General features: G+C 46.3%; 1 protein-coding gene across 4 annotated transcripts in view; it reads left to right on the top strand.

The window, feature by feature from the left end:
- LOC135204683 (gastrula zinc finger protein XlCGF57.1-like) overlaps window positions 1–15553 on the top strand; it is a 79127-nt gene that overhangs the window by 40112 nt on the left and 23462 nt on the right. For 2 of the 4 annotated variants that reach the window (XM_064234841.1, XM_064234839.1), the window contains exon 2: window positions 13212–13299. The exons of 1 other annotated variant lie outside the window; for it this stretch is intronic. The gene's annotated coding sequence lies outside the window, so the exon portion shown is untranslated. Of the gene's footprint in view, window positions 1–13211; window positions 13320–15553 lie in introns of all 4 variants that reach the window. One more of the 4 variants, XM_064234840.1, reaches the window with a different exon arrangement.

Here is a 15553-nt window from a genome sequence, read left to right as displayed (position 1 = left end):
AGGGGGGGCTAGTGTCTCTTCCGCTCCATCAGTTGACGGTGCAGTGCACGAGTGGGCCACGGCTCACTCGATAGAGCTGTCAGCACGCTACATTCCAGGCAAGAGGAATGTAGTAGCAGACAAGCTCAGCGTCGGGATCAGGTGATAGGGACCGAGAATGGTCTCTACACCAAGACGTGGCGGACGGAGGAACTCTCAACCTGTGGGGGCGACCGGTCGTAGACCTGTTCGCCACCCGGCACAACAGAAAACTTCAGGTTTTCTTTTCAGCTGTGCCGGACCCATGGGCAGCTGCAGAGGACGCTCTCCAACACCCCTGTGGACAACCTCTTCGCGTACGCCTTTCCTCCATTCTGTCTGATTCGGAAAGTGATCAGTCGAGCGCTGGTCACTCCCAATCTCAGAATGATCCTGGTGGCTCCCAAACGGCCACAAGCCGTTTGGTATCCGGACCTGCTGGCTCTTCTTGCGGACGCACCGAGAGAGCTACCCACTTGGCACAACCTTCTAGCCCAGCCACACGTTTAGAAACGGTACCACCAAAGCAGTCCAGTCCCTTCAAACTTCACGGCTGGCTGTTATTCCACCATCTCTTGCGAACGAGAGGCTTTTCTCTCGTAGCGCAGCAACAGAGATGGCTGGACACGTCCGACAGTCCTCTGCAGCTGTGTACCAGGGGAAGTGGGCCGTCTTCTGTGGTTTGTGTCGTAGACAGGGTCTGTCTCCTCTCAGAGCCACTCTTCAGCAGGTAGCGGATTTCCTCGTGTTTCTTCGCCGAGAGAAGCTCCTCTCAGTACCCCACAGTTAAGGGATATAGAGCCGCCCTGGCTCTCGTCCTAAACTGAGGGGACTGGACATCTCGAATTCGTTCGAGATATCCTTGCTAATGAGGAGCTTCGAAAGGTCTTGCCCACCCAGGGAACTCAGGCCCCCTGCGTGGGATGTGACTCTCGTACTTAGGAGTTTGACTCGAAGACCCTTCGAGCCACTCCGAGAGTCGTCAGACAGGGATCTGACCCTCAAGACCCTCTTCTTGCTGGCCCTGGCATCGGCGAAGAGAGTAGGGGAACTACATGGCCTTTCTTATGATGTTAAACATACCAGAGGCTGGGGATCTGTGACGCTCGATTTCGTCCCGAACTTCGTAGCTAAGACTCAGAATCCGTCGATCCCTGACGACAGGTTCGAGTCTTTCACGATCCCCTCCTCCTCCGGACTTCACCGATAACGATGCGGATGAGATGCTGCTTTGTCCTGTGAGGGCGCTACGGCGCTATCTGAAGAGAACTCGACATCTCAGGCCCTGAGTGTCGACCGCTCTTCGTTAGCACTGGGGTTACCAAGAAAGAAGTCTCCAAGAAAAAAGGAAAACACGCTTTCTTTTTTCTGGCTGCGTGAGGTGATCAGGAGAGCGTACGAAGCTGATGGTAGCGACGACATCCCGTACGCTCCGTCCGAGAGCCCACAAAGTCAGAGGTATCGGACCCTCCTTAGCGTTCCGTAAGAACTTCTCCGTGGCAGCAGGTCCTGAAGGCAGGTGTTCTGGGCCAACCAGACCACCTTCACGTCCTTCTACCTTCGGGATATTGCCCACAAGTCCTTGGATACTTTTTCCTTGGGACCTGTGGTGGCTGCTCAACACGTTGTGTAAGCTTACCCAGCACCCGAGCAGGCAGAACAGCATCGATTCCTGGTATGACTGGGAGAATGAATGCGTGAATGAGAGAGTGACGGCTTCTCTTCACCATCTTTTCTACCTCTACCTGTGGGCAGAGGGATACAGTCGTTACCTTGCTGGAAGGGAGTCAGATGCAGGTAAGCTATCAACAGAGCTCCATCCTACCTCTTAACTAGAGATAGGAGTAAATATCCACCACTTTCTCCAACAAGGGGGAGAAAGTGGATGCCGACATGAGACAAACCCATTACTTTACATTTGCTCATGTAAAGGAAAAAGGTTCTTACAATGCTGGTACAAAGAGATACGCTTGCCTCTCTCTTAGTACTCGGCCCAGAGGTCTGACCATTGATCCTGCGGTGCACACCCCGATCAATCGGACAGAGGCTTGGATCCCTCCCTCGCTCTACGACCAGGGAGGCATTCCAGGGATGGACGAACACCAGTCTGTTCATCAAAAAGACTCAGATTCCTCCCACCAAGAATAGTGAGTCTTCCTATTGTTAAAGGACCGAGGGGTTTGTATTACGTATCGGAACAAATGACAATTTGTCGAAAATTGCACTTTTTCCTAACTATACAAACCTGAGGTCCTTTAAACATATAGTCCCTCCTCATGCCACCCCTCACTCTGCGTATTTTGCCATGGGCCAAAAGCAAAATGTGATTGTTTACCTCCCAGTCGCGGCGGCGCGCGTTACGATCGGACAAGCAGTTAAACTACCGTTCTCCCCTTGTTCGAAGCTTACGACCGTTCCAGCTGCCGCTAGCTACTTCCTATTGTTAAAAGGATCAGGTTTGTATAGTTAGGAAAAATGCAATTTTCGACAAATTGTCATTTTTGGGGGCTGAAGGTGGACTCTCTCCCTATACCCTTAGCTTAGTTAGGTTAGTTTTTCGTGTTTTGGTTGAGTGAGATCTTCTGTGGAAATCTCCCATTCCTTAGTGTTAATGTCAGGGGTTTTTGGTTAGTTGGTCAGGTGTGGTCGGTTGCTGTGTTACTGCCATATGTTTGGCTTAGATGGTCTTGGTCACATTGTGGTCACGTCCCCGTTGACAGAGCATCCAGAGTGCACCAGCCACTACAGGTCCAAAACCTGGCTGGCAAACTCTGATAAAAGCATAAGCAGGCTTAAGTGACAGTAATCACATAGTTCTACTTTGCTATCAGGTAAGGAACCAATAAGTTAATCTTTTATTTAATTTAAGTTCCTAAAAATCCTAGTCTGTCTCTACCCACCATCCGAAGGTGGGATTCAGCTATATAATATATCTGACAGGTAAGTTTCATGAACAAAATGTTATTGTTATAATACAATTAAGTTTGTTCATACTTACCTGGCAGATATATATAATTACATAGAGTGCCCACCCTCCTCCCCACCCTCAGGAGACAAGGGTCATGAATAAATATGAACAGAAAAATGGGAATGGTTCCTGATATCCGCCTCCCAGCGGCCGGGAATGGGTACTACCACCTGGCCGCCCCACTACGTGTGTCCGCGAGTTTTAAAATTCTGTCGGACGTCAGAAATACAGCTATATATATATCTGCCAAGGTAAGTATGAACAAACTTAATTGTATTTATAACAATAACATGTTTTCTTCTTCTTTTCATGTATTTTAGGATAAACTCATTACACATTTTCAAATTTCTATGAATGTAAATAGCAAAATCTCTCTCTCTCTCTCTCTCTCTCTCTCTCTCTCTCTCTCTCTCTCTCTCTCTCTCTTTCTCATCACTTACAGAAAAAAAACTATAATACGATCTATTATGTCGTAATAAAAGAACAAGATGGTCCCGACATTTGTAGGTATGTGTTGCCATATTCTTTATTCTTTTCTTTGAATTACGAAACTCTGTGCGTCAATACAACTTTTATAGTTGACTCAATGATTACACATATTATAAAAGTATACAAGAGAATATTTCTTATCACTATTGATGTTTCATTTCTTATCATCTTAAAATGTTTAAAATACAAATTTCATTGTTATTCTCGAGCTAAAGACTAGTCAAGTTTACTCTCGTACCCAAGCTGCTCTCTCAAGCTATTCAACAATTACTCTCCTCCTAAGCTGCTCTCTACTCTCTTCTCTCTCTCTCTCTCTCTCTCTCTCTCTCTCTCTCTCTCTCTCTCTCAATGAAATGGAAAATATGAATTACTGTATCATAATATCATAAACTATTATGTTCAAAGTAAGAATAATAAATAATTCCATTAATAAATTAGTTTCTTTTAGCAACAATTGTTTCCAAAATAATTCTTTCAATAATAAACGTCCATCAGCTGATTCTAAACGTAAACAAAAGACAAAAATAGATTTTTATTGCTGTATTTTGCTGTTTATACAATGATATTATAGTTGGGTGCTGTAATCATTACAGTAAATCATGTTTTTTTTTATCATAAATATGTTCATTCACGAAATAGATATACTATGTACTGTTTAGTTTGGTGCAGCAGCCAAATCATGAAAACAATAGAAAGGAATTGTTAGGTAATGTACTTTTGTTTGCTGATCTGATTTGAAGGGGAAATTGAAGTTAGGAAAGAATAACTTTGAAACTGTCTTGAATTAGTTTAAGTGATAGTTGGAAAGACATATTTGGTGCTTGAACTAAAGTAGGCAGTTATAAACATTGAAATAATGGTCTTGGGTGGGTTACTTATTAAAGTAGACAGTTTAAAGCAATTTTTGAGGGGGTTAAGATGGGGGGTACCAGGATAACATGGGTATTTACTTATCACGGGGGGTTCTGGGCCCTATCCCCCGCGATTATCAAGGCCCTACTGTACACCGCGGAGACGAAGAGACTTCGCCGCAGTGGGGTACGAGACCGCAAGAGACTTCGCTGCAGTGGGATACAAGACACTTCGCTGCAGACGGATAGACCAGTATGGGTACTGGACATCACTCCAAAGAATATGTCGGACAGGAAGATGGATAGGTCATTACGACCATATCCTTCTTTCCCTCCGGGACTGCCCACAGGTCCTTGTTGGAACCTCATTTCCCTGGACCAGTGTGGATGCTTGCAAAGATGTGTTTGCTTACCCAGCTCCTCGACATGACAAGTTGCATCTCGTCCATGGTGTGGAGTTGTAGAGGTAAGAAGGATGCTAGAGTGACTGGCTCTCCCCCTTCCCCGCCTCGTCCATTCCATCGCCCTTGGCGGGTTGAGGATAGGACTCCAGCTCACACTGGCTGGTCGGACGATTAATGCGTTAAGCCTATACATAAGCATCCTTTTTATGTTTCTTATCAGAATCATAGAAGCAGTCCCGCTCCTTCCTCTAGCAAGGGGAGGAAGGAGACTGGCAATAATGCAAACTCTTCCCAGAACTTTGCATTAATGTCTTCTGATGCCAATATTCTTCACAGCCCTTTTTCGGATGAGTCACGATCCCTCACTCATTTCGAAAAAGGCCCAGAAGTCGTGACTCTTGATCACGCAGCTCCTATTATTCCGATCAAGTTGTCAGAGGCAGAAGGGCACTCCTCCTCGCTCTTACGACCAGGAGGAGTAGCCTAGGGTGGCGCAGAAACTCCAGTCAGTTCTAGAGGCTCACTCAGATTCCTCCAGCGATCAGTGAGTATTCCTATTGTTAAAGGACCAAAGGTTGTTTTACGTATAGGAACAAATAAACATTTTGCGAAAATTGTATTTTTTTCTAACTATAAAAAACCTGAGGTCCTTTAACAATATGCCCACCTCATGCCACCCCTCAATCTGAACCTGGGCCGAAAGGCAAAGTGGAGTGCTTACATCCGGGGCAGGCTAGCTGCCCCACGGTAGTTACTGCCTAACCACCTTGTTCAAGATTCAACGGCTGTAATTCCAGCTACGCGTAAGTTTAATTCCTATTGTTAAAGGACCTCAGGTTGTATAGTTAGGAAAAATACAATTTAATGTATGACACTTACCTGGCAGGTATATATATAGCTATATTCTCTGTTCCACCTGGCAGAAATTTTCAAAACTCGCGGCAATCGCTAGTAACCTATTAGTAGTTCAGGCAACCACCACCCGTTACCGTGGCGCTAGCGCTAGGAACCGTTCCCAATTGGGCCAGATTTTCTCTGCCAGCCGAACCGGCAACATTGTTGGTGGTTCCCTGCTAGAATTTCATTCTCGTTGCTGACTGATCTTGGATTTTTGGTATTGTACTCGGAAACGTTAGCTTGGCATTCGCTTGGATTGTTCTTTAAGATGTCTTGACTCTGGAAAGTATGTTTAGAGTGTGTGTAAAGGCGGGGTGTAAGTAAGACTGCCGAAAGCTTCTCGGTCGACCTCATACCTGTTTGTAAGAAAAAATGTAGGGAGAATGTGTGTACTTGGGAGAATAGATGCATTGAATGTGAGAATTTATCAGAGAAGGAATGGAAGGTCTTTATGAAATACGTTGAGAGACTGGAGAAAGATCGTGTAAGGAGATCTGTTTCTCGTAGTGAGAAGTCAAATTCTTCGAGTAAAAGGAGTGATTGTATTTCCTCTCCAGCTCCTTCTAATGTAGAATTGGTAGTTCCTTCTCCCCAGGTATCTCCTGCGCCCGCTGCTGTATCGGAGGAGACGAACGATACAAATATTGTGAAAGTGTTCGCTGCCCTTGCGTCCATGGGCGACCAGATACAGCGACTTACAGACAAAGTTAGTGCTTTCGATGTCAGTGAAAGTGTAGTGGAGGGGGGCTCTGATCGTCTCTCTCGTGCTCCTAGACCTAGACCTCTGTCAAGCTCCCAGACCCAAGGGAGAAGCATGTCGACAGTCGAAGGGAGGCGAGAGAGGTTTTGACACGGTCAGGCGTCCCTTCGAACAGTCCTGTTGCAAGTTCCCAGGCTGTTGCAGTTCGCCGCAGAAAAGGCGTAACTGGGAAGTGTGCGTCCTCGGAAGGTTCGACTTCCGAGCGAGAACGTCGGTATGCAGTGGTGTCTCGCCCACTCAAGAGGACGTTCAGGACATCAACTGCTCTCGAGAGACAGGTGCAAGATAGTGAGGGCTTGGAGTAGTCCTGAGGTGTTGTCATCTCGGAAGACGGGAGAGCAGTACCGATCAAGAAGAAAAGGATTTTTCGTACTAGAGAGGACGCAAATCGCACTGGCGATATACGTCCGTCTCGGCATGGTATTGCCTTGGGAGAATCGCCTCCATCTTCTTATGGATCCTCCCCTCGTATTTCTCCGTCGGGTAGAGTACAAGATCGCTCTCCTTTAGGTCGCAGTCCAGCTCGTAATCCTCATCCTTCGTCGTCATACCATTCAGGAGGATGGTACGAAGCATTTCTTACGGGAAATGCAGTCCAAGTTGGCAGTGTTGGTGAAGTCTTGGGATGCTCCTGAACAAGCATCTTCGAGGCGTAAGGACGATTTCCTTCCCATTAAGTCTTCGAAAAGGGAAAAGAAGACAAGGACGCGTTCGCCGAGGACGCAGGGCGCACTGGCGCTAGGAGGAAAATAGTGTCGGAAGAAGCAGGACGCAAACGTCAGGACGCGGGACAATGGTGGACGCAGGACGCAGGCGACAGGAAGCATGGCGTTGTCTACGTATGGACGCAGGACGCAAGGCGGCAGGACATCAAGAGGCTGGCGCAGGACGCAGACGCATCGGTAGCCGCAGCAGGACGCAGGGCGGCGCAAGACATCGAGAGGCGGCAGGACGCCGATGCCTCGCTAGCCGCAGGACGCAGGCGGCAGGACGCTAGTCCGTCAACGAAGCGTCAATACGACGACGACTTGCAAGATATTTCTTCAGCAGAAGAAGATGTTGGAAGGTAATTGAAGAAAAGAATACAGAACCTTCTTCAGATTATAAGGTTCTGACTTCACGTCTTATTTGCTGTTTTTGAGGGGGAATTTAAACCGACAGCTCCGTTATCCCCCATTATCACAGTTTTTCCAAGACTAGGACTCCAAAGAAGTCCTCCTTCCTGAAAATGACGATGTCAATTTCGGCAAAGAAGGCCCTTCAACGGTGTGAATGACTGGATGAAGGACAAGAAAGAAGGCGGGAAAATACTCGTTTGTTTTTCCTCCAGCTAAGTTAGCTTCTAAATCAGGAGATATGGTACGCTACTGGAGAAAGTCTAGGCCTGGAGTACCTGCCTCCTCCCAGGGGGACTTCTCAGTATAGTGGACAGCTCACGCAGACAGGCGTTACAGTCGGCCAAGGTCTGGTGGACGTCCTCGGAATTTGACCATCTATTTAAAGGGATTTTTAGGACTTTCGAAGTCTTTAATTTCTTGGACTGGTCTTTGGGAGCGCTAGCGAATTCCATAGGAGAAGAGGATTCGCAGGACTTAGAAACAGCTAAGAGCATTATGTCCTGCATGGATAAGGCTCTTAGAGACGGAACGAATGAGCTGGCTTCGTTATTCACAGCAGGAGTGTGCTTAAGAAGAGATCGCTCTTGTGTTCGTTCGCCTCAAAAGGAGTTTCTAACTCTCAGAAATCGGAGTTACTGTTCTCTCCCCTTTCGAAACAGCTGTTTCCTTCAGAGGTGATTAGGGATATAGCTCTATCCCTTTCGCAGAAAGCCACTCAAGATCTTCTTTCTTCTTCGGTTAAGAAGTTCTTACCAACCAAGTTGGTGAAGAAGACGCCAAAGGAGACTAGACCCCCTCTCGCAACATCTCCGAGAGCCCTCGGGAAAATTACAACGATTTAGAGAAGAAAGCGGCTCTGTGGGAGCAGGTAGCTTCCATGCTAGAGAAAGGAGCAATAGAACCTGTTCTGGATCACGAATCTCCGGGATTTTACAACCGTCTGTTCCTGGTTGCGAAGTCCTCGGGAGGTTGGAGGCCAGTGCTGGACGTAAGTCAACTGAATCTTTTCGTAGAAAAGACCAAGTTCACTATGGAGACGAACGATTCAGTACTGGCAGCGGTACGTCCAGGGGACTGGATGGCGACTCTGGACTTACAAGACGCATACTTTCATATTCCGATTCATCCAGGAAGCAGGAAGTATCTAAGGTTTGTGATTCAGGACAGGGTCTTTCAGTTCAAGGCCCTATGCTTCGGCCTTTGCACAGCCCCTCAAGTATTCACGAGGATGATGTCCAATGTGGCGAGATGGCTACATTTAAGAGGGATCAGAGTGTCTTTGTATCTGGACGACTGGTTGATAAGATGCCCAGTCGAGAAGTCAATGTCTGGAGGACGTAAGTCAAACATTGGACTTAGCAAAAGACCTAGGTCTGGTAGTGAATATGGGAAAGTCCCATTTGGAGCCCCAACAACAGATAGTTTATTTGGGATTCAGATATCGGCAGTGACTTTTCGGGCTTTTCCGTCCCCCGAAAGGCAAGACCCAATGCAGTCAGAAGGTGCAGGATTTTCTAAAGAAAGACCGATGCTCTGCAAGAGAGTGGATGAGTCTACTGGGCACACTCTCTTCACTAGAGAGGTTCATTTCTTTAGGAAGACTGCACATGAGACCTCTTCAGTTTTTCCTGAAGGATTCATGGCCAAGAAAATCGCAACCGGATTCCTTCCAGTTTCTAATTCCGACCGAAGTAAAGGAGGAATTAAAGTGGTGGCTAACTCAGGCAGGTTAGCAAGAGGGATGTCGCTTCAGCAGAAGAACCAGACCTCGTCTTGTTTTCCGACGCGTCGGACGCGGGTTGGGGAGCGACATTAGGTCCCTCAAGAGGTGTCGGGACTTTGGAACAAGGACGAAACAAAGTGGCACATAAACAGGAAGGAACTGTTGGCAATTTTCTTGGCTTTGAAAGCACTTCAGAGAGTTGATTCGAAAACAAGACAGTGCAGGTCAACTCGGACAACACCACGGCTCTGGCATATATTCGGAAGCAAGGGGGAACTCATTCTTTTCCCCTTTACAATCTGGCAAAAGAAATTCTGCTTTGGGCAGAAGAGGAAAAGGTCGTGATACTCACCAGGTTTATACAAGGAGAGAAAGAACGGGGTGGGTGCGGACCTTGTTGAGCAGGAGAGAGCAACTTCTCTCGACGGAGTGGACGTTGCAACATGGAGGTTTGCCAGAGCCTGTGGAAGTTGTGGGGCCGTCCGGTAGTGGATCTGTTTGCGACAGCCAGAACAAAAGAGGTTACCAACATATTGCTCTCCGATTCCAGACAGGAAGCAGTGGCGGTAGATGCGTTCTTGATGGATTGGTCAAACTAGATCTGTACGCTTTCCTCCCCGTTCAAGGCGCTGGGGAAAGAAATGATGAGAAGTTCAGGGAGAGCAAAGGAACGAGGATGACCTTAGTAGCCCCGTTTTTGGCGGCCCAAAGTTGGTTCACAGAGGTACTGGAATGGACAGTAGATACGCCAAGGACTCTTCCTCTAAGAGTAGATTTACTCAAACAACCCCACTTCGACAGGTTTCACAAGAATACCCCGCCTCGCTCTGGGTCGACTGCGTTCAGACTATCGAACGTCTGGTCAGAGCGAGGGGATATTTCTAGAGAGGTGGCCAGTGCAGTGGCTAGAGCCAGAAGAACCTCCACAATCACGGTGTATCAGTCGAAGTGGGACAATTTCCGGAAGGGGTGTAAAAACAGGAAAGTGTCTTCATCCAGTACCTCTGTGACCCAATCGCAGATTTCCTTCTTTACTTGAGGAAGGATTTACACTTGTCAGTTTCGACAATTAAAGGTTATAAGAGTATGCTAACCTCAGGTTTAGACACAGGGATCTAGACATCTCGAATAACTTAGATCTGAGAGATCTGATTAGTCGTTTGGGACGAAGAAACAATCAGAGGCAGGCCACCTGCGTGGAACCTGGATGTGGTATTGAAGTATTTAACTTCTAGCAAATTCGAACCGTAGAGGAATCCTCTATGAGAGATCTTGCTAAGAAGACTATCTTTTTAGTAGCATTGGCAACATGCTAAAAGAGTTAGTGAGCTTCAGGCCATATCGAAGAAGGTGGGATGGAGACACGGCATGCAGTGTGTTCATTCCAAGAGGTTTCTTGGCCAAGAATGAGGATCCAGCTAATCCTTGGCCAAGATCCTTTGAAGTTTTGGTTCTAGCTGAATGGTCAGGTTAACGAGCAAGAAAGAGTTCTCTGCCCAGTGAGAGCGTGAGATGTTATATAGAAAGAACAAGAGTTATCAGAGGGAGGTCTGATGCTCTGTGGTGTTCAGTTAAAGACCCCACTAGACCCATGACGAAGAACGCTCTAGCCTTCTTCATGAGAGAGTTAATTAAAGAGGCTCATATGTTGTGTGAAGAGCAGAGCTTTGGTATTTTGAAAGTGAAGGCTCATGAAGTCAGGGCAGTGGCGACTCATTAGCGTTTAAAAAGAATTTAGCCCTCAAGGAAATTATTGAATCAACATATTGGAGAACTAATTCAATATTTGCGTCTCATTATCTTAGGGACGTTCAGACAACCTTCAATAATTGTCAGACGCTAGGTCCATACGTGTCCCCGGGTACAGTATTGGGCAAAGGAGTTACTACCCCATAACCTTTTTGTAAGCTAGTTGTTTTTATTAGGTGATGGTGTTTGTGTTTCTTGGTCGTCTGAGAAAAGGGTGCGGTACTTTTCTCAGTTGTGTTAGTATTATCTGGTGATGGTGTGTGTGTAGTTCAGGTAAATGATCTGTTACTAGCTTGAATGCCGTGGCATAAGAGGGCTGTAAGGATCTGTCAACACATTGGTCACGTCCAGTTGTCAGTTCCAGTCTTAGCTTCTTCAACATACAGGACACTTCCTTGTTGAGAGCTACTAAGGTTTAAGCAGGCTTAGAGGCAGGACCTATGAAGTCAGCTACCTTAGCAGGTAAGGAACCTGGAGTTTTAAATAATATGTTAATAATATTTTTAGATCTAAGAATGTTGCTGTCCTGACCCACCTCCAAATGTGTCAATCAGTATATATATACCTGCCAGGTAAGTGTCATACATTAAAATGAAGTTTTTATGATAAAACAAAGTTTAATGTATACTTACCTCCGGCAGGTATATATAATTTAATTCCCACCCGCCTCCTCAGGGGACAGGGTCAGAGAAAATCTGGCCCAATTGGGAAACGGTTCCTAGTGCTAGCGCCACGGTAACGGGGTGGTGGTGGCCTGAACTACTAATAGGTTACTAGCGATTGCCGCGAGTTTTGAAAATTTCTGCCAGGTGGAACAGAGAATATAGCTATATATATACCTGCCAGGTAAGTATACATTAAACTTTGTTTTATCATAAAAACTTCATTTTTCAACAAATTGTTATATTCATATGCAAACCAACTTCTTGTGATAGCCTTGATAGCCGCCTTTCTACTTTGTGTTAAGGGTCAGCGGCAAAGGTATGCCAACATCTTTATTAGTACATATTTTCGCCCTTTAACGTTAGGACGAGACTTGTATTCATCCTTCCAAGGCTCCGCAGCTGAGGAAGAAGAAGGTGGTCTTGCTCCCCCACCTCCCCACCAAGAAGTCTTGCACAGAGACTTCTAAGTGTCTGTCTCGTTGTCCTGGTGAGACAGGTGGGCCTTCCGCTGGTCCTCCCATTCCTTCGGGAACGAGAACCATCTCTCCTGCCTCAGGGAAGAGAAAGGCGGGGACCATAGAGGTACTATCTACTGCCGGTAACTCTGCTCTACAGTTCTAGAGATTCCATCTCTGGAGAGGGAACCATCTCGGGCTGTCGCTCGCCAGTGAGCATCTCCGAGTGTGCGGTGTTCACTGCCGGTGAATGTGGATTCGACGTGACGTAGTCCCATTTGACTGTTCATGAGAGTGAGACTGGGTAGGAGGTCCCCAACCGAAGCTGATTCTGGGACAGCTGACGCATCATCGAGGACGGTGATCGGTCTCACCGCGTTGGTGGACGCTACTGTCACCGACGCGTCAATCACACGGGCATTGGATCGATGGCCAGCAGTGGAGTGGCTCCCTGACGCGATATGAGCTACCATCCTCAGCCAGCGCTCCTACGGGAGGACCGCTGGTCTTGACCTGCAGACCGGTCATCACCACGGGTTGGTGATCGCCTGCAGCCCTCTCTGTCTACCGGTTCTGCTGGTAGACAGAGCAGGAGCATCAGATCTGCCTCACCTGTCCTTTCAACCTCCTCAGGATAATGTTTTGTTTATACTTACCAATTGATTACATGATCGTAGCCTACACTCCTCCCCACACATGGATACCAAATAATTACATAATTGGAGCCCACATGCCTCCCCACACATGGATATTATTACCAATTGATTACATGATCGGAGCCCACACATGTATATTAGAGCAAGAAATGAATGAAGGTCTTTGCTAGTTTGTTTCCATAAGTCCCAAATAGCGGGTGGGTCCTATTCACCTACGCACAAACAAAAGAAGTGCTGCGGTGCACATTTTGAATTTTTAAGCTGCCATAGACTAGGGATCCATAGCCAATAATTACTTAGTAAGTATATACAAAACATTATTTTATTATGAAAATGTAATTTTCACACATTTTGCACTGCATTAGTCTAACATTTTCCTTTTAGTAAAATCTCATTGGTATTGTATTGTGTATAGAAATCTTTTATGTGCTAATGGATATCGCATCTCCTTCCCACAGATAACCTGTATTGTTTGGGATGATCACTGGTAATCTGTGGAGGAACATGTTCGGCTTCGTACTAGTTTTCCTCAATAACATACTCTAGGTAAATGATATAAAAGAGAAGTAAGTTCGATAAAAGAGAATTTCCCTAAATTATATGTAGTATTGTAAAAGCTATATTAAATCTTTAGTTACTTAATGACTTGAATGCATTATTCAAAACCCAGTCTGGAAGTAAACATCCACTTGGCTTTTGGCCGCTATGTGATGCAGACATGTTTTTGTCAGCTCTTGCCTGGCTGTCGAGTTAAATGTATTTTTCATGGTGAGATCTTTCTTTTCTTCTTTTTATATATTTTGAATAATTGTATTTGATATTTATTAATATAAAAACCCATGATTTGTGATAGCCTTGCAGTCCCATTCCCCCAGCGTGTGTGTCTCGGGGTCGGTGGCCAAGGGTTGTAACATTCACCCTCATCACATTCACACGCCCTTTAATTATAAGGGCTTGGAAATATTTATTTGATGATTATTTTTTGTTGTCCTCTTTCACTTGTACTGTCAGATGCGGGAAGAAAACTATGGAGCATTTGCTCTTATTTGTCTTTCCTGGCATTCTTTCCTTATGTTGTTTTCCCCTTCCGGAGAGATAATTCTGTCACCCTCTTTGCTTGCTTGTCAGGTAAGGAGGAGGAGGGAGTGTGTTGGTGATGAGTGACTTATTTTCAGGGGTCTCCTCTGTGTTGGAGGGCAGTGCCTTCCAGAGTCAGAGGAATTTCATTTTATTAAATTATCTTTTATTTTCTATTTCTTCAGATTGACTGTGTGCGGTCGTAGGACACAGCAGTAGATGGTTGGATATCTCACTGTGTTGGTTATCCTAACCTTAGTGACTGCACATGTGACATTCTACTATGCTGTGGCACTGCCTCTGTATGTGTGTAGTCCCCCTGCTGTGCCCTCTGTTAGATTGCTACTGTTGCCCTGATGACCAGTCATTGGGCAGCTTCTACTGTGCCTCTGGACCCAGCTCAAGGAGTCCCAGAAACCGGATACCCTTCGGGGAAAGAAGAAGGCTGCTTCTCCCCCACAAAAACCCCTTTTGCAATTCCTCCTGCAGGATTTCTAAGGGGCGGCCTCCTCCATGGGAGGCAGTGGGATCTCTTGCGGATCTTCCCAACCATTGGGGTTGGGAAACAATGTGCATGCCCTGGCTTTTGTGTTTCATGTGCTGTGGGAGCACAAATTTCAGTTTGCATCCCATCACCAGTCTCGGGGTCACCTCTAGACAGGTGCCATGTTGGGCCTCATTCATGAGTCACTCCAAATGCTCGTGTAGAATTCTTAACGAATTGCAAGCATCCCAAACTGCTGACGAAGAGAAGTCTTACTCTCCCAATTCAGGCACAGGGCAAAACATTCATGTGTTTTGTCTCTTCCTGCCAGCACTACCACTACCACTACCTGAGTGCTCGCCAGTGCTTGGCAGGTTCCCACCTGGTTTCTTGATTCCGAGGATTTGAACACCCGAAGAAGCAGGGAGGAGATTTCCTTTGAAAGTCCTACGGAACTTCTAAGGGAGTGCCTCTCTCCAAGGAGGCAGCGTTTCTCTCTTTGGCTCTTCCCACCATTGGGGTGGGATCCAATTCGCATTCCCCTTTGGGGTTCTGCATGGGGTCCTGCATTTGTGGGAGCCTCAAGTGAGCGAGTCACACTCTTGATCCAGTTCTTATATGCTCGCATCTAACACTGGTTCTGTGCCTGCTCTTCTTTGATTTCTTCGCAAGTGGAGAGAGGGCTCCCGATGATCGTTCTTACGAAATTTGGGAGTCTGCCAAGTGCTCAGATTCTTTGGAATCATGAGCGCTCAAAAGATGAGAGAACACCACTCCCAACAATTGTTCTTACGCGATTTGGGAGTCTCGCCAGGTGTTTCAATTCTTTAGAATTTCTGACGCTCGCAGAGCCCTCGAATTCTTTGGAATCGCAAGCACTCAGAATGCAAGAAAGAGTCTCCCCATAATTATTCTTAAAATTTTTAGTAGTCTCACCGAGCGCTTGAATTAATTAGAATTTGTGATGCTGGGATTCTTTGGAATTGCGAACTTTTGGATTGCAAGAGTAGACCACTCCCGATGTTTGTTTTACAAGATGCGGGAGCCTCACCGAAGCCCTTGAATCCTTAGAATTTCTTGGGCACTCACTGAGTTATCTGATTCTTGGAATTGCAAGCACTCAAGTGAGAGAAGACACTCCTGAAGATTGTTCTTACGACATTAGGGAGTCTCATCAACCGCTTGAATTCCTTGGAATTTCGGTCACTTTCTGAGCTCTTGGATTCCTTGGAATTGCGA

The sequence above is a fragment of the Macrobrachium nipponense genome, chromosome 47 (assembly GCF_015104395.2).
Source record: "Macrobrachium nipponense isolate FS-2020 chromosome 47, ASM1510439v2, whole genome shotgun sequence".
NCBI classification, from domain to species: domain Eukaryota; kingdom Metazoa; phylum Arthropoda; class Malacostraca; order Decapoda; family Palaemonidae; genus Macrobrachium; species Macrobrachium nipponense.
Note: the sequence above shows the minus strand (reverse complement) of the source record. Positions and strands in the feature narration are given on the sequence as shown.